Source organism: Chiloscyllium plagiosum, unplaced genomic scaffold (assembly GCF_037043375.1).
Source record: "Chiloscyllium plagiosum isolate Xiang-an unplaced genomic scaffold, Cpla_swu_hap1 HiC_scaffold_33, whole genome shotgun sequence".
NCBI classification, from domain to species: domain Eukaryota; kingdom Metazoa; phylum Chordata; class Chondrichthyes; order Orectolobiformes; family Hemiscylliidae; genus Chiloscyllium; species Chiloscyllium plagiosum.
The window spans coordinates 25,653,998-25,660,353 of NW_028270171.1; positions in this window are offsets into that span (position 1 = coordinate 25,653,998).

The following is a 6,356-nucleotide window of genomic DNA, read 5'->3' on the forward strand; positions in this document are numbered from 1 at the left end:
AACAAGGACCGGCCCCGCGTGGTCCGTGACCGCCGCCTGCCGGCACCTGCTGGACACAACAAGGACCGGCCCCGCGTGGTCCGTGACCGCCGCCTGCCGGTGTCTGCTGGACATAACAAAGACCGGCCCCGCACGGTCCGTGACCGCCACCTGCCGGCTCCTCCTGAAATAGAAACACCCCTGACTTGGGAGATAGTGAGGACTGCAGATGATGGAGAGTCGGAGTGGAGCTGGGAAAACCCAGCAAGTCAAGCAGCATCAGAGGAGCATGGCAATTGTTGTTTCAGGTCAGAACCTCTCCTCAGGTCTGTGGAAGGGGAAAGGGGGTTGAGAAATAAATAGAGGGAGGAGGATGGATGGGATGGTGATAGGTGGTTGTAGGTGGGAAGGAAGATGGACAGGTTAAGGGGTCAGTGTGGAGAGGGAGGGCTGGACCTGGGATAAACTGGGGTCAGGGAGATTCAGTGCCAGTGAATTCTATGTACCTCTGACTGGACAATACAGTGAATGTTATGATTCGGAGATGCCGGTGTTGGACTGGGGTGTACAAAGTTAAAAATCACACAACACCAGGTTATAGTCCAACAGGTTTAATTGGAAGCACTAGCTTTCGAAGCGTCGCTTCCAATTAAACCTGTTGGACTATAACCTGGTGTTGTGTGATTTTTAACAGAGAATGTTGGAAGTTAGAAATGTGAAATCAAAACAGAGGCTGTATTCGTAGCCAACAGCCACTTATTGGAGCACTACGACTTAATTCTCAAAATTAGAAGGACACATTTAGATTAGAAACAGGCCCTTCAGCCCACCAAGTCCACACCGACCCTCCGAAGAGTAACCCACCCAGACCCATTCCCCTACATTTATCCCTGACTAATGCACCTAACACTATGGGCAATTTAGCATGGCCAATTCACCCTAACCTGCACATCTTTGAATTGTGGGAGGAAACTCACGCAGACGCGGGGAGAATGTGCAAACACCAGACAGTCACCCGAGACTGGAATCAAAGCTGGGTCCCTGGTGTTGTGAGGCAGCAACGCTAACCACTGAGCCACCACGCTGCCCCAGTGACTTTGTGACTGCCGGAAAAGATTAATTATATCTTTATACAAACAAAAATAAAAATGGAAAAACTCAGCAGGTTTGGCAGCGTCGATGGAGAGAGAAATTGAGTTAATGTTTCAAGTTCTGCGACACATCGTAAGCATTAAAACATAGAAAGTAAGAGCAGGAGTAGGCAATTCGGCCCTTTGAGCTTCTCAGTCATTCAACATGATCACAGCTGAGCATCCAACTCAGAGTCATACAGCATGGAAACAGACCCTTTGGTCCAAAAAGTCCATGCCAAAAATGATCCCAAACGAAACTAGACCAACCTGCCTGCTCCTGGCTCATATCCCTCCAAATCCTTCCTGCTCATCTACTTATCCAAATGTCTTTTAAATGTTGTAACTGTACCTGTATACGGTCAGCTCCTCGGGATGCTAACTGATCTGCTGCGCTTTTCCAGCACCACACTTTTCAACTCTGGTCTCAAGCATCTGCAGCCCTCACTTTCTCCACTGTACCTGTATCCACCTCTTCATCAAGAAGTTCATTCCACACCCAAACCACCCTCTGTATAAAAGAAATTTGGCTCTCATCTTTTTAAAATCTCTCTCCTCTCACCTTAACGTGCCCTTTAGTCTTGAAATGCCCAATCCTAGGGAAAAGACAACTACCATAAACTCTATCTATAACTCTCATTAATTTATAAACTATCAGGTTGCCTCTCAACCTCCAACGCTCCAGTGAAAAAAGTCACAGCCTATCCAGCCTTCCTTTATAATTCAAACCTTCTATACCCAGCAACATCCTGATAAATCTCTTCTGAACACTCTCTAGCTTAATAATATCCTTCCTATAACTGGGTGACTAGAATTGAACACAGTACTCCAGTAGAGGCCTCACCAGTGTCCTATACAACCTCAACATGACTTCTCAATATTTACACTCAAAGGACTGAGCAATGAATGCAAATGTGTAAAACATCTCTTTAACCACCCTGTGTATATGTGATGCAAACTTCAAAGAATTATGCACCTGCACTCCTATATCCCTTTGTTCTTCAACACTTCCCAAGGACGTATAAGTCCTACTCGTTTATTGTACCAAAATGCAATATCCAGGTTGAACTCCATCTGTCATTTTTCAGCCCATTGACCAAGATCTCTTTGTTATCTTAGAAAACCTTCTTCACTGTCTACTATGCCACCAATTTTGGTATCGTCGGCAAATTTACTAATCATGCTTTCTATATTCTCATCCAAATCATTTATATAAATGGCAAACAAAAGAGGACCTAGAGCCAATCCCCATCAGGTTGTAAGCTTGCTTGTTGAACTTGCAGGTTTGTTTTCAGACATTTCGTCACCACACGGGGTAATATCATCAGTGAGCCTCCAATGAAGCACTGATGTTCTGTCCTGCTTTCTAGTTATGCATCTTGGTCTCTTAAGGTGAGTGATACCAGTTCGTTTTCCTCAGATGTTGGCAAATGGGGTGCATATTGATGTGTTTATTGATGTAGTTCTAGTTTGAATGCTAGGCCTCTTGGAATTTCTCTGTGTCTCTCTGTTTAGCCTGTCCTAGGATGGATGTGTTGGCCCAGTCAAAATGGTGCCCTTTTTCGACTGAATATAAGGATACTAGTGATAGTGGGTCATCTCTCCTTCTTTGTACTTTTTTGAACTGTATTGTTTTGTATTTGTTATAATATTAAATAATCTATTTTTCAATAAAAATATACATAAAAAAGCTCCCTGATGAAGGGCTTTTGCCCGAAACGTCGATTTTACTGCTCCTCGGATGCTGCCTGAACTGCTGTGCTCTTCCAGCACCACTAATCCAGAATCTGGTTTCCAGCATCTGCAGTCATTTTTTTACCTTTGGTCCCGTGCTGCAGGAATGCTGTACAGTCACGTGTGCCATCTTACTCATGAAAATGCTTTGCTCTGTTGGGGTCAATGTAAACAAGCTCCCTCTCCCCCTGCCCCCAACCCACCCCGGCTACTCTTCATGACATCCTGGCTAGTTTGCAGATGACATATAGTGGGAAGAAGAGTCTACAGAGGAATATAAACAATTTGAATGAGTGGGCAAAAATTTGGCAGATTGAATGGAACGTGGAAAACTGAGAGGCTATGCATTTTGACAGGAAGAATATAAGAGCGAACTATTATTTAAATGGAGTAAAACTGCAGAAAGCTACAGAACAGAGGAATTTGGGAATCCTCAGTTATGAATCACAAAAAGCTCGCATCTAAGTTCAGCTGGTAATGGAAAATAAAAATTGAAAGTTGGCCTTCATTTTTTAGGGAATAGAGTGTAAAAAGTTATGGATCAGACCAGTTCCCTCAAAATATAGGAAGGAGGCAGCCGAGACCCTAACCTTTATAGTCATTTAAAGGCAAGTGTAAAATGCTGTATTCCAGATGTAAATTGTTTGGTCATTACTGGGCTTTAAGCAAGACGCACTATTTTTAAAACACAGTTAAATACAAACAAAAAGAAGAGCTAGCGTAACTTTTAACTCTATTGAAATACTTAAGATATTATACAATATAACCACTAATCATCAACTATTCTAACATAAACACACCCTTGGCAAGGCAATTTAGCGTAACAGCTGTCTTCTCGCTCGAGCTGTTAGTTTTCTGTTCCTGGATCTTTCTCACTATTTCAGAATCAAACTAAAAACCTTCCGCATTCATGTGAGCCCTGACCCCTCCCTCTGGTTCTTTTGTCTCTTTTGAAGATAAGCACCCAGGGAGAACACAAAATCTATATACTAACTGCCTGTCTGAAGCAGACATTTTGGCATCACTATGGCAATACCTCTCTGCAAGAGAGGCAGGACGGAACATATCACTCTTAAAGGCATTGTACGATCACAAAAGATAGGGAGGTTTTGCTAAAAACATACAAGCCACTAGTCAGACCAAACTGGAATACAATGAATAGTTTTGGGCCCCTTATCCAAGAAAACATGTACTGGTAGTGGCTGCAGTCCAGATAAGGTAATTAAAATGGCACGGTGGTTAGCACTGCTGCCTCACAGCGCCAGAGACCCGGGTTCAATTCCTGACTCAGGAGACTGACTGTGTGGAGTTTGCACATTCTCCCCGTGTCTGCGTGGGTTTCCTCCAGGTGTTCCGGTTTCCTCCCACAGTCCAAAGATGTGCAGGGTCAGGTGAATTGGCCATGCTAAATTGCCCGTAGTGTTACGTAAGGGCTAAATGTAGGGGTATGGGTGGGTTGCGCTTTGGCGGGTCGGTGTGGACTTGTTGGGCCGACGGGCCCGTTTCCACACTGTAAGTAATCTAATCTAAAACTGATATGGGGGGTGGGGAACTTCTTTGAGGAGAGTTGAGTAGGTAGGACCTGTACTCATTGGCAACCTTATTGAAACATACACGATTCTTCGGGGACTTGACAAAGATTATTCCCCCTTGTGGGAGCAGTCTAGGATCAGAGAGCGTAATCACAGAATAAGAGTTGCACATTTAAAACGGAGAATGAGGAGGAATTTCTTCTGAGGGTTGTGAATCTGTGGAGGTCTTTACCACAGAGGGCTGTTGAGGTTGAGTCAAGTATATTCAAGGCTGTGATAGACAGATTTTTAATCAATAAGGGAATCAAGGGTTACGGGGATAAGGCTGGAAAGTGGAATGGAGGGTGATCTGATCGGCCAGGATCTCATTTAGGTGCAGAGCAGGTTTGATGGGCTTCTACGTCTTTATGGCTTTTATGATACATGATTTGATTCTTATCATATTGTTGTTTATGGCATCTAGTTGTGTGCATATTTGCAGCTGTACCTGAAACATTGAAGTGGGGCTTCAAAGTAATTAATTGGCTGTAAAGAGCTGTGAAAAGGCCTGAAGTTATGATTTACATAATATACAAGTTTCATTCATCTGTAATTGATCTCAAAAGATTGAAGCCTTAAAGTATGAGTGACAACACAAGCTGAGTATGTGGCCACCAGCTCTTCAACCCTGTTCAATTAAATAGTGATTGCAGTACACTTTCATACCACTTACCCAGAGGGTTCCATAGCTTGTATACCTTTATTGAACAAACATCTGTCAATCCTTGTTACGAAACATTCAGTTTTATCTCTGACCACGAGGTATATTTTGGCTTGGGGATAGGAGATGGGGAAAGAATTCCAAACTTCCATCACCCTTTGTGAGAAAAGGTTATCTTGACATCGCCCTAATTCTAACTTCAAGGTCATCCCCTCTCTAATGTGAACTCCTGCCACCAGGTAAAAATAGATTTGCTCTCTCTCTACCTTTTCAACTCTTCAGCTTCTTAAGTCTTCTATATTCAAAGGAAATGGAGCCTACACTGTGCAACCTGTTTTCATAATTTAATTCTTCACTGGTGTAAAATTGCTAAATCATCAATGCAGCCTCTCCAGGAAAATAAAATCCTCACTGATTTACAAAACCCAGAACTACAGGCCTCCAGACAAGGCCTTGCAGCCTGTAGGACCAGTCCACACGTGCCAGAGTCAGAGTCCTACAGCACAGAAACAGGCCCTTTGGCCCAAACTGGTCCATGCTGACCCAAACATCCATCCACACTAACACTATTTCCCTGCATTTGGCCCATATCCTTCTAAACCTTTCCTATCCAAGTATTTGTCCAAATGTCTTTTAAATGTTGTTAATGTACCCACCTCAACCACTTCCACTGGCAGCACATTCCATATGTGTACCTCCCCCGTATAAAAAAAAGTTGCTTCTCAGATTCCCTTTTATTCTTTCCCCTCTAACATTAAACTGATGCTCTCGAGTCCTTGATTCCCCAACCCTGAGAAAAAGACTGAGTGCAGTCACCCTATCCAGGCCTCTCATGATTTTATACGCTTCTATAATATCCTCCCTCTGTCTCCAACATTCTAAAGAAAGATATCCTAACTTGTCCAACCTCTCCTTATAGCTTAAGACTGTTGAGTCCTCACAACATACTCCTTCCAGTTTAATAACATCCTTCCTAAAGCAAGGGGACCGAAACAAAACACAACACTCAACATGTGACCTCACCAACATCCCATATAACTGCAACATAACTTCCCGACTTCTATACTCAATGCCTTGGCTGAAGAAGGCCAGTGTGCCAAAAGCCTTCTTCACTATCCTGTCGACCTGGAACTCCACTTTCAGAGAACCGTACACCTGAACTCCAAGGTCCCTCTGTTCCAATACAATCCTTAAGGTGCTACATTAAACTCCATTTTGACTTGACTTTCCAAAATGCAAGACCTCACACATCTATATTAAACTCCATGCGCCATTTTTTTG